We start from the raw sequence: 18,295 nt of genomic DNA, 5'->3' as shown, positions 1-18,295 counted from the left end.
ACTTTAAGCAACAATTAAAGTGCAGTTGAACAGGAAAACGTATATTTTGAGTATGTTGATGTATCTGTAAGTTTTACTCTGATGACAAGACTTAATTTTATCATCCGTACATTACAATGCACCTTAACCAGGAAGAAAAGGATATTTATATTCAACTTTTATTGTTAGTACATAGTTGATGATGTGAAAAAAATTAAGGCCTTATTTAATTTGTTTTACAAGTAAATATACGTCACAAAGAGGGGTGTGAACACCCCCTTTTAATATCAAAATTTGGTAGGCCTGCCTTCCTCTTTTCTTTTCATATTCACCCCTAGAAAAATCTTGTGCACGCCACTGAATTTGAATTATTATAAGCAACTATAATTATGTTTTCTAGGGTGGTGTAATATTTGAATACCAACCTATAATTTGACAAATGGATCTTGCTAATCGCTGGAATGATATGGTTCTCACCTTACAGTAAAGATACTCATATCATAGATGTCCAGGGAAGGTTTATAACTATTTTAGGGGAGGTTACCACAACCCTTTAAAAAGAGAGCACCCCTGAAAAATTAACATACTCATTTTTGTACATTTTCTTTAAAAAAAAAAATTGAAAGATAATGTTCACACTAACCTCTAAGAAACCATAATAGCTTATCAAACACACAATTTTTATAATGTTGAAGGGTATGTAACAAGATAAACTTGCATGTTTCTTTATTTTGCAGCATAGTAAACTAAACTCTAGGACTGTTTGCATATACATTGAACAAACAAAGTTAATTAAGTCCATCCACCCAACATGGAGATTTTACTTTGCATTTGGAAAAAAAAGTTTCCACTTTCTCTAATTCCAAAAGTTTCAAGTTTAAGATGCAAATTAATACATGTATATAAACTAAGTATGTATTAGTGTACAGTAATAGATATAAATTATTAGAGGGATTTTAAAGTACAAGAACAGTTGCATTCACTATTCAGGAAAAGAGTATTTAATGCTTAAACCATTTTATTAGATAATGTTTAAATAGTCAAGTAATATGTTTAAATGGGAATAAGAAAGAATCAACTCACAGCTCATAAAAGTCCGTCTATGTAAAACATTTTTGGGGGTAGTGTGATTTTACGGCTCTTATTTAAGAAAGGCAGCTGATTTTTTCCTGTGAAGATTCCTTAAACCAATTAGCATAATTTATTTGGTCTATTGGTGGACATGCTTCAAATGATATGTACTTGTTTGACCGTTTGTCCATCAAGGATATTTTTTGTTCTTTACCACCTTTATATGTTATCATCCTTGTTTATAAATGTTTAGGCGTTATCCTCATAGAAAGATTTTTTTTCAATTTTGAAATTTTCATCCTCCTCCCCCCCCCCCTCCGACAGAACTATTACTCTGACAGAGATCAAATGTCTATGATAGAGGTCTTTGCAGTATTATTCTTAATTAGCATCTAAAGTCTCATACGTCTATTGGATACTAAACATGTAAAAGAGGAAATATACATAGTTTTAAAACTTTTTAAATTCATGTAATACATAATTATGAATTATGATAATTTCTTAATTAAACATGCAAAGTTGAAATTAAAAAACTATTCAAAGAACGACTTTGTTTAAACTTTATAGATGAATAGTTGAATTTAATTAAATGATGAAGATAGTAAAAAAGAACATATATCTTAATTAAGTTATTTTACAAATTATAAATAACTAGTTTTTGCGACCCTTAAGGCCTCTTGGGGCACTTGGAGAAAAAGGTGGGGGAGGGAGAAGGCACCCCTCTCTTTATTTTAAAAACTTTTATTTCATGTTCTAGTGGCGATTTCTATTGAGAAGGGGGGGGGGTATCCTTGCAAGAAATATCTATAAACAGTCCCTTGACATATACGAAGATTCACTGAAAAGAAGACCCATGTCGGTTCAGCAGTTACACAAACAGACATCCTGCTTCTTTTATTTATGAATTATTACTTCAGAATCAGGTTGATGCAATATCAGTACATAAATGTTTAGGAGGATATGGCAGCAACCCCCCCCCCAAAAAAAAGCAAAAAAAAATCCCTAATAGGCCACCCAAAAAAGTAGTATAATTAAGTATACTTTGACTTTAGTAAAGCAGTTAATACAAAAATTAATAAATCATGAAATAATATGGAAAATACTGTACATTTATAGCACAGCAAGAACATTGCCATGAAGTAGCCTCCTAAAGCAGTCAATAAACAATCTGCCAACAAACTTTGTTTGAATCTATGGATTAAAATTAAAAGTAAAGTAACATAAATTTTAATTTTGTTATTTATTTGGCGAAGTTTGGGAATTATGTAAAAATTTAAACCCATAAAATTAGACCATTTAAGAATACACCTAATTTATGATATTTCTGTACAAAGAAATTTATTTAAAACCTGAAATGATTTATTTGACGAAATTGATATATATTCAGCCATACATAATTATAAAGTGCTGCGCTCCTAATATTATTTATACAGTCAATATGAAAAACTGTATACAATGTTGATACATTCTGAATTATATAATAATATATGTTCAAAGGGTTCTTATAAATTATTATATAACAAGGATGATAACATTCATAAAAGCGAAGTCTAAACGGCTAAAACGAAAATTAACAATTAAGTAATGTCATAACTGAATAAGCAGAATATAAATGTTTCAGTGTAAACAAAATTTTAGCAATTTCTAATTTGATGCAAAACTGGCTAAAACAGGATACTGTTCAAGGACATACTTAAATTTTTAGGACTTCATTATATAGATGCATTGCTTGTGACATAAGAGATGAAGATATATTTTTATACCACATGAATGGTTGTTGTCATAAAGATTTTAAATTGACATACTGGTATCGATTTACAGAGTTGCTTCGCTTTCTAAACCGTGTCTATATACTACAGGAATCACTATACAAAGTTTAATACATACCTAAATTAACGATCAGCAATCTGTAACGAACAGACAAACCCTAATTATAGAAAAAGCTTCGCCTTTTATAAGGATTATAGCGCATTTATAATATATTAATTTATGAACATGAAATCAATATACTGCACAGTGTACAGTTTCTTGTTTTTTATTGCTCAAAATAAATTTAATTTCAAAACGTGACGCAGTGAAGAAAAAACTTATCTACTTTACCTCTATAGAAATTATCTAAGGAAACACAAACAAACATGATTGTCAATCCTTTTTTGAATTACTTTACATATCCGCGGGAAACTGACTATTAAAGCAAAATATATCTAATCTTTGTCATTCTTCCATCAAAACTAAAATAACCCTAGATTTTTACTTGTTTTTGTTGAACTTCTAAAAAACAAAATAGAGAGGGAGAATAGTTCTTTATCGCATAGTATTATAAACCGCTTTCTGTGGATATTAAAATGAAAAATTATAGCAAAACTGGTATCAATTCTATGATTTAATTATAATATTCGTGTAAAAATATCTGTAATCTGATACTAAACATTATTTTTCAGTATAGCTGAAATTTGATTCTAATCCAGCGCATATTAATCGGTTTGAAGCTTTACTGGAAAGAGAGAAAGAAAAATTATAAATCAGCATGATATATAGAAGAACAGACAGACACACTCACTTGAAGAGTACCTTCACTACAAATAAAGCACATACATAATGTGGATGAATTGAGATACCATTTAAGGTTGACAATGTCACTTATCTAAAAATTGATGGGTTAACCTTTTATAGATACTTGAGGTATTACTTCTATTTTAGGAACAGTTTACTTCATATCGCATATGGAACACAAGCGAACCTTTAAAAATTCGGATTTTAGATTAAGTTAGGTAAGTGCCCCCTAAGGATATTGCCACCGCAGGAGTTAGAAATTAGTTTTTTTTCTTCAAATATCAAAAAAAGTGAGGGTGAGGTTTCATTGGAACAGCTTTTTTTTTGGGTTATTTTTACTTCTTGTTGTTGTTTTATAAGTACAATGCATTTTATTTATAGATGTGTATGTAGTAACTCATCTGAATATTTAACTATTATGTACGTCCTTTCGTACAATAATTTTGGGGATAATAAAAGAAATAAAAGTAAAACAATATGATAAATATTTGCCATCATGGCTTCGAACTAGATTATCATCCGCTTGATAAGAACCGGTTTTCAGTCCGACTGAAAAATCATGTGTTGTTTAGTACTTTCGACAATTTTCTACGAATAACATAGTACAATAATATTGTTAGCCCCGAGTGGCCGAAGGCCAGGGCTAACAAAAATGGTTTTTATCTTATAATAGTTCATATTAATATCTGCAGAAAGCTGTCTATAGTACAATGTAATTAATAACTAATCTTTGCTTTCCAAACAAGTAATTGAGGGAAGCTCCTCCTGAAGGTTTCACATCTGGTGAATCACTGTGTACAACCAGGGAGTAAGGGAGGGGACAATGGATTGAATATTCAATTTTTAAGAGAATGTGCAAGAATTTAGCAGTTTCTGACTGACTTTGGGTACTTTGTATGATGGGCTGGTATTCTAATTTTCAAATGAATGCTTTTTTCTTGGAACTTTTTTCTTACTTTAGTTTTCTGTATTGTTTTAACTCTCCCTTTAGAATTTCCTTCATATTTTCTGGATTTCATAGTCTTTCACCAAAAACTCTTACATTGAATTAATTGCCAATTATCCCCTCCCTTACTTCCTGGTGTACAGCACTGATTTCATCCTTAGTGTAACAGAATAACGGAATAACGTTTCTTGATCATAAAAATCAGGATTTATGACACATTTCTTTAATAGCAGCTGAGAAAATTATACAGGTGGAATATTTGTATTAACAAGAAGCTTTGCTTGTAAAAATGAGGAAAATACTGGTAGTGCTAAATATTTTTAATAAAAACATGATTTTTATTTAATAATATTGGTGCAAAAGTAAACATTTCAAAAACAAATTACACTGCACATATTACATGAGTGTTTCAGGGTGGAAGGAGACATTGGACCGTAATTTACACTGGTACCCAAAATTACCTTGTATTATTATAAAGAATACTAAACATCTTTTTTACAAAATTTGGGAATAGTCCTTTTCGTAACACCACCCCATAAGGGGCGATTTATCGTATTTTTAAATGGCTTTTTATAGGTTAGGTTAGGTTATATTGGGTTAGGTGATTGTCCTACAGGGTTAGGTAAAAGGCCCGGCAGGGTTAGAGCCCTCCGCAGGGGCTAGAAATAGGAGAAAAGCTACTGTGAAAAATATAAAGAATCGCCCCATAAGACGCAATGTTATGAAAGGGACTATACCCCAAAATTTTTACTGGCGCTTTAGCCCAATGTACCTTGTTGAGCAATGAAAACCCTCTATTTTTTAAAATAAATTCAAACTAAGTGTTCGGGTAGTTTTTGTCAGGTCAGGTTAGGTAATATTATCTATTTGGTAGCCCTGCAGACTTAAGTCATCAAAGGCTCTGAAGGGGTAGGGCATAGGAAAAAACCAAACGCTAATCCTTACTTAGTTTCTTTTTAAATATGAGGGGAGGGAGTATAAACAGGAACTTTGTGTAAGCACAGATTTTCTTAAAAATGCAAATATCATCAATATAAGGAAAATATAGGAAAAGGGGACATCTTAAAAAGAATTCTATATACAAATGATGAAATACCACCCAAACGAGATTGCAATGAAACAAGGATGACAACATTCATAAAAGCGAAGCTCTGAAACTACAAACAAACATTAACACTTGTAGAGTTTCAGAGCTGAATAATCATTAAAAAATGATAGGCTATGAAAAGCTTCCTGAAGTTCTTTATGTTGGCTACCCACTATCATCTGCTATTGATAACGCTGTCAAAGAAAGTGTATTAACTTTTTTGCTTTTTATTTAAGATAGCTAGCCGGTGCTTTTAGTAAGTAGTAGATGTAAAATTTTTCATAGAATTCAGATATGTAATCGGTTTTTTTGTAGACCTCTTATTTTTTAAGTAATTTAAGTTTTTTTAAAAAATAATTAAGTCGGTTTTAAGGTACTAAAGCGCAACAAAATAAAAGAAGAAAATGGCCAGTATGAACAAAAATAGTAAGATCTTTAATTTGACACCTAACTTTTAAAATTCTGTTGAGTAATTATTGAAAAAATCTATTTTTTTAACCTCGGTTTAATAAAAATTTTAAACCCAAATATTTTCTCAAACAGACATAAAAAATATGGGTTCATATACACGGTGTTTCAAAAAAAACTGCGTTTTCCGGTTTGAGAAACAGCCAGAAGGAATATGAAAAAAAGGATTATAGGTCCATATTCTATGTAAAAATGTACATCGGATTTACTTAAGGTGTTTTTTGATATCTCTAAAAATGTGGCCGTACTGATTGGTACATGTAGTGGAAAAATGCTTGATGTTGAATATGAGATATCAATTAGATTGAAATAACTTGTATATCTTATAATCTGTCAATCAAAAGAGATTAAGGGGGGAGGTGTGAGGAACGAATATGAACAATTTTAATACTAAGAATTAAAATCCAAGCCAAAAGAATATTGATTTTTTTTTAAAAAAAGGCATTTTAAATTAAGTTTTAAATGTAATTATTAGATTATTTTGAAGTTTATGTTATAATGTTGATTTCAAGTAAAAAAAAGGATTTTAATTCAACGTTATAGCATAAAATTCTTTAAGAATACAATAACACACACTCATTTAGAATTCTTTGGGCTCTAAAATGCGCTGTTGTTTTAAGAGATATTAAAAAACGCCTGTAACAAATTCGATGCATATTTTTATAGAGAATATGGACATATAATTATTTTTTTGTACTCCTAATGGTTGTTTCCCAAATCTGGAAAATGCAGTTTTTTCTGAAACACCGTGTATACCTTTAGAATCAGAAAAATATTACGAATCTATTTTAAGCAAAATTGAAAAAGTTTTATAAAACTATAATAAAAAAAATAAGTTTATTTTAAGAATCATAATTTTCGGCTTTAAAGGGTTCACTTGAATAAAACCTAAACAAATGTACATACACTGTAACAGATATTTTTTAAACACAAGAAACAATAATGCATTTTTAACTGCATTTTTTTTTAAGTTTATAAACAGACTGAAGCATACTTGTTCATAATTTTTCATTCTTTACATGTTATGTAAGTATCACTATTTTTATTGTAGTATATATTGTTTGAACATTATCCTTTTTTTTTGTCAATTGTATTGGTTAAGTTTTGAGAAGAAGCTTCTTGATTCGTCAATTTTAGAGATTTTTGATTGGCTAGTTTAATAGTTACAATTAAGTGTTGCCTGTAAAATATAATATTTTAGGCCATTTTTATTTTTTAAAGTTTTTACTTTTTTTCAATTTTGCTTAGAATGGATTCGTAATATTTTTCTGATTCTAAAGGTATATATGAACCCATGTTTTTATGTCTGTTTGAGAAAATATTAAGGTTTAAAGTTTTTATTAAACCGAGCTTAAAAAAATAGATTTTTTCAATAATTACTCAACAGAATTTTAAAAGTAAGGTGTCAAATTAAAGATCTTACTATTTTTGTTCATACTGGCCATTTTCTTCTTTTATTTTGTTGCGTTTTAGTACCTTAAAACCGACTTAATAATTTAAAAAAAACTTAAATTACTTTAAAAATAAGAGGTCTACAAAAAAACCGATTGCTTATCTGAATTCTATGAAAAATTTTACATCTACTACTTAGTACTTACTACTTACTCACCGGCTAGCTATCTTAAATAAAAAGCAAAAAAGTTAATACACCTTATTTGTATATTATCTTTATATAGACAGGCAATTTTGATGGACTATAGTTTAAAAGTAGAATTTCTTTTTGGTGCAATTCTGATGGAACCAAATAAAATGTATCTATGTGGTGATTTTAGGCTATTTCTTGGGGCATGGGACACCCCCAACCCCCAAAAAAATTTCCCCTTATTTTTTTTCTTGATGATGTATGTATATGATGAAGATCCTTAATTGTTTTGTTTTAAAACAACCAAGCTAATATTTCTTGATTCCCTTTTACAAGAGATAAAGATGTATTGTGCGTGCACAACAACTATCAGTTCTCAGGAAACTAATATCAAAGCCACAAATAGAAGAATAAAAGAGGTTGAGACTAAATCAACAACAATTGGAGAATTTATATTGAATTATAAATGAGCCACAGGATACACAACTGCCGCCCTACAAGATCTGCTCTGTTTTGCAGTGGATCCCCAGTACTCAAAGGCCACGGTGGGCTAGAATTGAATCAAGACAAAAGTAAGTGCCGAGCCCTGGGACTTATGTGTGGTGAAAATAGACATAAAACTATGATTATTCCAGGTAAAACCAAAATATTTCCCGGGGGCTTTTTGAGAAAATTAGATTTGAAAATTTCAAGTTTAATTTTCACCCCCTAGGAGTTGCCGCATAATCATGACAAGAAAAGCAAATATTATTTATTTTAAATTTTGAACAACTTTGCTTTTATGAAGTCTTTCCTTTTTTGATTTTAGTCAAGAGTTCATCCAGTTCTTTGGTGATATTATGTGTGATAGCATGGGTATATCTGTTCAGATGCTGTTGGTCATGATACTCATTAACAAAGTGTACTCCACCCACTCTGTCCAATAGAAATTTCAAAAATGATTTATATGCACTTATCTGTATGGTTAACTTTGTCCATTGCTCAGTTCTCAATTCTATTGTGTCTTTGAATTCAGTTCCAGGTATCAACATCCTGTACTGAAAGTACCTGTCATTAGCATTCTCTACCTTGTGACCATCGCCGGCAACAAGTTGGCTGATATCATATCCCATATCTTTTAGTTTCCTCCATAATGTATCTTTCTTGTCCATAAATAAATACCTACAATATACCTCAATCGTCATTCCAGAATGGGGGGCAAAAGCCTTATTTGCCTCCATCACTTTATGGTCTTGAGGTGACAGGTGTCCAAAGAGGGTTGTATTAGGGTTGAGATATTTGGCAATTTTTGTTCTTTCTATCAAGCTCTGCTTGTGTTTTTCAATTTCTTTTTCATTATAATGCTTTCTTACCATCATTTCATCAATAAGTCTTTGATTTTCTACTTTCCATTTTTGCAGCTTTTCTAATGATGATGGTAATGAAGTTAAGATGTCGTACGGACTGAGAATTGTGAGTTCCTCCTTTTCCGACAATTTTAAAGAGGGAAGTGTCCCATACTTCACACCAGTAACAGCTTCAAATCGGGCTCCGTCTGCTCTTTATAGACATTCCATAAAATGATTTTGCTTGCGCTTGTGCTTCTTCTTTATCTTTCTCAATTTGCTTTCTCTTTTCTTCCTCTCCCTCTTCTACACAATCAGATTTTTCTATAGCACATTCATAATTACTAAACTTACAGTCTAGGTTAGCCATGTGCCGCTTGACGTATCAGCTTTGTTGGAACTTCATATGACAAAGGGGACATTGAAGAAGGTCCTTTGGCAGTTTTTTCTGGAACCCAAAAATCTCATTTACAATATTGTTTAGTAGATCTTTCTTATTGGCCTGTATATCCATAAATGTGTTTTTGGTCACTGGACCATCAGCATTTATAATTTCATTAATTTTTTCTTTCCATATCAATGCTTTATCTTCTCTTTCACCACTACTCTTTTCCTTTCTTTCCTGATTTTTCTTATCATTTCTTTTCTCTGTTTGCTTTTCTTTTATCTTCGATTTCTCTCCTTTTTCATCAATTTTCTCCTTTTCCTCCTCTTGAGAATAGTCCTTTGTGATAATCATATACCCTTGCATAACATTTTCCAAGAATTTTCTAGCATTTTGCTCGCCCAATTTCTGGATTCTGGAGTATCGAAGCTTTAACTCAATTTGGGGCCGAGAAAATTGCGTTTCCCCCAAGACCTGATGGACAGACAGACATTTCTAATTATAGAGTAGCTTCACTACTAATAATCCAATCAAAGATACCTTTCAACACAGGGGAGATGTTGCCAGAAGTCTTTTATAATTCTGCCGACTGTCACAAGGTCACCAACTGGTATCTTATTCCACTTCATTTCCAATCGGTTGCGTGCCCACTTAACATGACAAGCATTTGGGCCTTCTAAGATCCTCTGCAGTTCGGGACTCAATTCTTTCATGCAGCTATGCTCCTCAATAACTTTTATCCTGAGCATCACCTCCTCCATGAATCTATATATATATAAATATAGTATTGGTTCAGAAAGATTATATTACTTATGCTTATAGATCATTATTTGAAAATTTGTGTTAAAAATCACTTACTCAAGGTTTTTCTGGTATGAAGTTCCAGCATTCAACTCCTCCATTGCCATGTATTCTTCCACATAGATCCTTTTCCTGTCCTTCTCTTCATCAGTAAACCTTAAAATTTAAAACCTTTGAAAGATTAATACATATGTATCTTGACAATACAATGATACTACTAATGATGTGAAAAAGTCTGCAATAAAAGTTATTTTAGGTTAGGTTAGATTAAGTAAGGGTAATGATTGCCCCGCAGGGTTAGAAGGTTAGCCCCGCAGGGGCTAGAAAAGGGAGAAAAGCTAAGATAAGAGTCGAAATGAGGTGTTGTCATGAAACCGACTAACTTCAAATTTACTTACCAAGGCAGGTTACTTTCATAGTCAGCTTTATTTTGAGGGTAAATTTCTAGAAACTCATTTAGGGAAGACATTGTTAGTTTGTGTAGCTTTGAAACAAAAAAAATATTTTGGTTTAACAGAAAACATATAATTGAAACATGAAAAACATGAAAATGATGATTATTAATTTAAGTTACAAGTCTTAGTATTAGAAAGTTACAAGTCTTAGTATTAGAAAGTTACAAGTCTTAGTATTAGAAAGTTACAAGTCTTAGTACTGGAAAGTTACAAGTCTTAGTATTAGAAAGTTACAAGTCTTAGTATTAGAAAGTTACAAGTCTTAGTACTAGAAAGTTACAAGTCTTAGTATTAGAAAGTTACAAGTCTTAGTATTAGAAAGTTACAAGTCTTAGTATTAGAAAGTTACAAGTCTTAGTATTAGAAAGTTACAAGTCTTAGTATTAGAAAGTTACAAGTCTTAGTATTAGAAAGTTACAAGTCTTAGTATTAGAAAGTTACAAGTCTTAGTATTAGAAAGTTACAAGTCTTAGTATTAGAAGTTACAAGTCTTAGTATTAGAAAGTTACAAGTCTTAGTATTAGAAAGTTACATGAAAACCATGAAAATGATACAATTTACTGGTTCAATATCTTTTCTTGAGCTTGTTTGTTAACATCGTTAGCGCTCAACTCTGCAAACTTCTTTCCACAGGACTTATTGCTGAGGTGACATTTCAGGTTTTGCATAGTTTCCCATTGTTTGTCACAAAAAACGCAGAGTAGAGTTTTCTTATGAGGGGCATATTTGTTGGGCTGTGATCTGTTGAGAACAGGAAGTATTGTATTTCCCTTTCAGATGTTTTCTAAGGTTTGCATTGGTTGAATAAATATTACCTATAACTGTTGTCATTTTTGTTTTTAATTTAGGGAAGCTGACATAAATCAAGCTGCTACCAATGATGAACGGGACAGCATGCGGCTTTTCAATGGCAAAATGTCCGGCGCCCGAACTGAATGTACAGAAAACATGTTCGGGCGTCTGGGCATTGGGGCAAGCTATTTCCCAATACAAATGATCTGAGATGCACCATCGAGACTAACCAGAAGGTAATCTGTTGTGCAGCAATACTGTTCAACATTAAGGCAGGCCTCACTTTAATTCCAGTAATCGCGATTTAATTTTTAAATGTTTATCTACATAACCTACCAACCTCACCAAAACAATATGTGTTGTCTGTTAGGCTGGTGGTAAAAGTATAGTAAAGCATAGTAAATAAAACAAAATACTAACAAAATATACACACACTTCATTCTACAGCATAGATTGTAAAAGTATTAAAATTGTCCTATGTAATACAATTATTATTCTGGAACAAAAGTGTTTTTTTTTGTGCAGGTTATCTTCTGTGAGCTCGATGGTGTGGACAATAAGCTAGTTGCCGAGCAGGAGGCCAATCCCCTGCCAGCTCCTGAGAACAATGAGGAGGTTGACAACCTTATTGTTCAAGAACTCTTGAATGACAGGATTCGCCGAGAAGAGGGCCAGCAAACACGCGATCTTTTGCGGGCCACCATGCGTCGAGCCCCTGGTCGCCATGGTGTGGTTCGCCACAGAATTAAAATAATGCCACACATGCAGAGTTATACCTTTTTATTTATCCACACCTTTATTCCTACAAATAATATTTTTTTTTTGGCATTATCCTTTCCTTTCCAGTAGTTTTTTTACCAATTTTTCCCTCCTATTTCCACTCTCCTAAATTGGTCAATTTTGAGATAATTCTACCTACACGACTATTTTTTAGTAGTCAGGAGACAAAAGAACACCCCAAGGTTTAGTCGATAAGTTAATCTATTGAAGGGACAAAAGAAAACCCTGTTGAAAAATTTAGCCTACAATTATTTTTTTTGTTTCTTCACACTTATTATATTTTTCATATTTTATTTTCTATGTGACACACAGAACTAAGAAATATACATACAGATTCTTAATTCTGGATATTTAATAATCTTCTCTGAAACTAATTTCTTTTCATATCTTCCCCCCCTCCCCCGGGTTCTTTATAGAACCCACTAAATTTACCAAAGGGGTAGTTTCACGAAATGCATTTGAACTTAATTTAGTGAACCGCATATTTTTTCCTAGGTAATGGGTTAAACTACATTTATATAGCATATATTTGAAGAAAATTAAATTTTCTACCACGTAGTTTTTAAAATATCAAGACTTAAAAATTGTGATATGCAATTTAAAAAGACGATTTTCAAGTCTTGATATTTTAAAAAATACGTGGTTGAAAATTGAAATTCTTTTTAATATATGCCATATAAATGTAGTTTAACCATTTAACCAGGATAAAATATGCGGTTTACTAAATTAAGTTCAAATGCATTTCGTGAAACTACCCCTTTGAGATTATATTCTAAAAAAAATGGCCTCTCTTGGTGTGTAGAGCACCGAGAGTTGCTAAACATGGGATGGATGGAGCCACAGAGTAGCCACAGTGGCGTGCACAGGGTTCTACAAGGGGTGTATAAATTGTAATCATATGAAGAGTAGCCACAGTGGCGTGCATAGGGTTCTACAAGGGGTGTATAAATTATAATCATATGAAGAATAGCCACAGTGGCGTGCACAGGGTTCTACAAGGGGTGTATAAATTATAATCATATGAAGAATAGCCACAGTGGCGTGCATAGGGTTCTACAAGGGGTGTATAAATTATAATCATATGAAGAATAGCCACAGTGGCGTGCACAGGGTTCTACAAGGGGTGTATAAATTATAATCATATGAAGAGTAGCCACAGTGGCGTGCACAGGGTTCTACAAGGGGTGTATAAATTATAATCATATGAAGAGTAGCCACAGTGGCGTGCACAGGGTTCTACAAGGGGTGTATAAATTATAATCATATGAAGAGTAGCCACAGTGGCGTGCACAGGGTTCTACAAGGGGTGTATAAATTATAATCATATGAAGAATAGCCACAGTGGCGTGCACAGGGTTCTACAATGGGGGTATAAATTGTAAAAGTGGGAGAGGAGAGGAGGAAAGAGAAACACAGAAGAGAGAGGAGAGAGAAACCAGCTTTGCTCTTGGGAGGATTGTAGGAAGGTGTGTATGTCAAAAGCTGGACCACACCAAATGTGTGCATGAAAAATCTAGTCAAAAGTAACATTTAAGTACAATTTATGTAACCAAGTCTTTCAATTTGAAACCAACCTAATCATCCACAAAAAGTCATGTAATGGAATAATGGAAGAGAATAGGGATGTAAGAACATGTGACAACTGCAACAAGTCAATAACTCGCAGCAATTATGGAAGACAGAGGATAAACTGTGGAGAGGGGCAGGAGGAGAGGGAGGTCAGAGCCCCAAGAAAATACAGAGCTGAACAAGGAAGGTGTAGCTTCTGTAACGGAGAATTTTCAAAAACTAGTAAGGCCTGACACCAGAAAACTTGCCAGTCCAGGAGGGGGGCATACCTCTAGCGGAGGTGAATGCCTAGGAGATAGAGAGAGAGAGAATTAAACCATCCACCACATGTACTACATTTTATTTAATTACCTCTTGGGGCAAAGCCCCTAGAGGCTAGGGGCGAAGCCGCTAGTGATATTATATTTCAATAATATTTGTATTCAAATAAAAGTTTTAGTCATATACAAAGTTGTATACTGTTGCCATGTACCTATATTTGATTTTACAAATATCTTAGTAAAGAAATATGTATCAAATTTGATTATGACAACATAATCCTTATACTAAAGTAACAGGATGTTTGTCTGTCTGTACCAAAGGATCTCGCTAACCGCTGAACTGATCGGGTTCTCCTTAACATAGGTCCCAGGAAGGTTAATAACTATTTTTTTGGGGGGTGGGACACCCCCAACCCCCCAAAAAATGAAAAATACCCCCCCACAAAAAAAAACAACATTTTTTTTTATTATTAACTAAAATTAAAAATGATAGGGGGGAAGGCACCCTCCCCCCCCAAAAAAAAATTCACCCCCCCCCCAAATTTTTTAAACTTTTTCTTTTAAATCTAAAATAAGAAACTGGGTTATTAAATTCGACTCTCTCCTCCTCAAGTGCCCCTTGAGGCCTCTAGGGGCATAGCCGCTAGTCCTTATACTAAAGAAACAGGATGTTTGTCTGTGTGCCTGTACCAAAGGATCTCGCTAACTCCTGAACCGATCAGGTTCTCCTTAACAGGCTAGATTCTAATAGGTCCTGGGAAGGTTTATAACTATTTTGGGGGAGGGTACCACCACCCTCCCAAGATCCCAAGAGAAATCACAGTAAAATCGAAAAAACTGAAATATTCCCGCCGCATAGTGTCGCTAGCGTAGTGGCACTGCGTAGAGACATGAATTTAACAGCTGATTGACCATAGACAAATTATTTCTCAAATTAGATATTTAAAATAAAATAATAACATTTAAATGCCACTAGAGGCCTCTAGGGGTGTAGCCGCTAGTCTTTATAAAAAAGTAAAAGGATGTTTGTCTATCTGTCTGTCTGTACCAAAGGATCTCGCTAACCGCTGAACCGATCGGGTTCTTCTTTACAGGGTAGATTCTCATAGGTCCCGGGAAGGTTTATAACTATTTTTGGGGAGAGTACCACCACCCTGCCAAGAGAAATCGCCCCTAGAAAAAAATTACCCCCACCCCAAAAAAATAGGTTTTGGGATTCAACTCCTCCTCCTCAAGTGCCCCTAGAGGCCTCTAGGGCCGCTAGTAATTAATAATTGAACCAGAAACAAGTTGAAAATAAAAATGAAATCAACGGTAATATAAAAAAATCATACTTGATTTACAGTTTGGTTATTTGTAACAAAAGGGATCTTGATAAAATTGTGACATATGATACTTTTAGAAGACAATAAATAGACACTTTCATAATGATTATAGATTAGCTTAGCTACAAAGGCTTTGGTAAATCCCATATACAGAATAATCATACAAAAATTCTGTTATCATATGTATTTTTATATCTCAAAATACCTTAACTTATGCTAGAGTAACGTACGGGCGAACTAAAGTAATAGAAAAGCCTAGCCGTTAATAAGGTAAACCATATAACAAATTAACAGACCATGTTCGTTGCAAAATATATTTGCTACCAGCAATGACTATAAAAACGTTTTATCCACGGAATCATAACAAAATTTTAACTGTATAATAGTAAATACATTTTCTATTTAATCTTTACCCTAAAGAATGGTTTGTTGAAAAAACAAGGATAACAACATCCACAAAAGCACAGCTCTGAAACTGTAGGACAAACGGACATTAACACTTGAAGAACTGAATAACCATAATATAAATGCATAATTGTACTTTGTTGTCCCAGGAATCAGTATACCAAAAATCAGATAAATCGGATAGTTAGATCACATACAAAATTGTTGTTAAAAATAATAAACATGTTTAAAATGGACGTACGGACATTTTGGTAGTGAATATAGAAGTGCTATGCTTTCTAAATCGTACCTAACTACTACAGGAATAACCATGCAAAGTTTGAAATCGATAAGATAATTCTAACATACATAAAAAAAAGTTTTCCGTAACGGACGGACGGACAGACCGACCCTAATTATAGAAAACCTTCGCTTTTATATTTGTTTATCTACGGGTGCGGGGCAGGATGATTGTATCCATCTCGTAATACAAGTATCTAATATATATCTAATACACTAAGGAACATCAAAGAAAGATAAAAACCTACATGCTTTCTAAAAATAGGTAGTATATTAACCCCCATTAAAATTTATGTCAAAAATTTTCCTAGATGCCAGTTTTAAAATCACCAATACATTTTATTGCATCAGATTATTACAACTAAATCCAGAATTTAAATTTATTTTTAAATACCTGCATCGTGAAAAGAATATAAGATTTTTTGGGAATAATCCCTTTCGTAGCAACGCCCCTTAGGGGGCGATTCGTCGTATTTTTAAAATGGCTTTTGCTAGGCTATTTTAGGTTATATTGGGTTAGGTGATTGCCCTAAAGAGTTAGGCAATTGGCCCCGCAGGGGCTAGAAATAGTAGAAAAGCTACTGTAAAAGGAGCGTTGCCACGAAAGGGACTATACCCGTTTTTTTACCTTTAAATTTGTTGCTAAATGAACTAAATACTTTAATTATAACTGCTTTAATTTATGATTATGATTGATAAATGTAAAGCTAAACCATAATAGAATGTCCTATGATAACATTGCAAGCAACTAACCCTTTTATTGCCTCTAAGTAGTAAAGTCCTAACTATATAAGGGCAGGATTTCCTCCTACTTTAATCATATATGTCGCGCACCTGATTTAGCAGCAGTAGGTAATGTCGCTTTCCATCAAAGTTTTATCCACATGGGGCTACCCTAGTACCAAATACAAGCTAACCTAACCGAACCAAAGTAAAAAACTAACACTTCTAAAACGACGACTGAATTCATTACATGTTACGATACAGTTTCAGGTTCAGATTCTTGGATTACGAGATCTCGCCAATAATAATATTCCCCTTTGCAGCAATGTTTTGTAGCACATGTGCCTTTAATGTGAGACAATACCCTAATAATTTCAAATAATTGCCATCATACAATTTTACTTTACATTAAAAGAGCGGGATTTTTTTTCATTTTTCTTTCATAGTTGAAAATCTTTGAAAATATTTGTAACAAAACAAGGATGACAACATCCATAAAAGCGAAGCACTGAAACGGTAGGACAAACGGACATGAACACTTATATAGTGTCAGAACTGAATAATCAGAATATATAAGTATTAGAGTCGAAGCAAAATTGTAAGTAAATTTGTTGAAAAACTGCTTTATACAGGATAATGTTTATGGACATACTTACATATTTAGGACTTGATTATAGAGTTGCTTCGCTTATAACATTATACTTTGTTGTCCCAGGAATCAGTATACCAAAAAACAGATCAATCGGATTATTAGATCACATAAAAATTTGTTGTTAAAAAAGTAAAAAAAAACAACATGTTTAAACTGGACGTACGGACATTTTGATAATGATTATAGAGTTGCTACGCTTTCTAAATCGTACCTAACTACTAAAGGAATCACCATGCAAAATTTGAAATTGATAGGACAATTCTAACATGCCTAAATTAACGAAAAGAGATATCCGTTACGGACGTACGGACGGACGGACGGACCGACCCTAATTATAGAAAAGCTTCGCTTCGAAAAATCAACATGTTTAAAATGGACGTACTGACATTATAGTAACGATTAAGGAGTTGCTTCGCTTGCTTCTAAATCGTACCTAACTACTAAAGGAATCAACCTGAAAAGTTTGAAATGCCACCACCCTCCCAAGAGAAATTGCCCTAGAAAAAAATTAACCCCTCCTAAAAAATTTTTCGTTTAAAATCTAAAATAATAGATTGGGTTATCAAATTCGACTCTCCCCTCCACAAGTACCCCTAGATGCCCGCTAGTTTGTAATATAAAGTCCTATAGTTACATAAATAAATGTATAAGCATAGATGTATAACCCAGCCAATTACCTGGCCAGGGATGAGGACCTATTTTGTGTAAGCAAAAGCTTTCTGCTCTTTTCTAGCGACTTGGCTATGTTATTTCCGATGCTATTGGCTGAGCCCGTGCTTCTGCTATTCTTTTACTTTAAATTTGCATATCGAAGTCGGCAACAATTCAACACAAATAATGCACCTTGACGTTAAAGAT

Source organism: Acartia tonsa, chromosome 7 (genome assembly GCF_053477335.1).
Source record: "Acartia tonsa isolate MP-2025a chromosome 7, ASM5347733v1, whole genome shotgun sequence".
Lineage (NCBI taxonomy): Eukaryota > Metazoa > Arthropoda > Copepoda > Calanoida > Acartiidae > Acartia > Acartia tonsa.
This window is presented reverse-complemented; position numbering follows the sequence as displayed.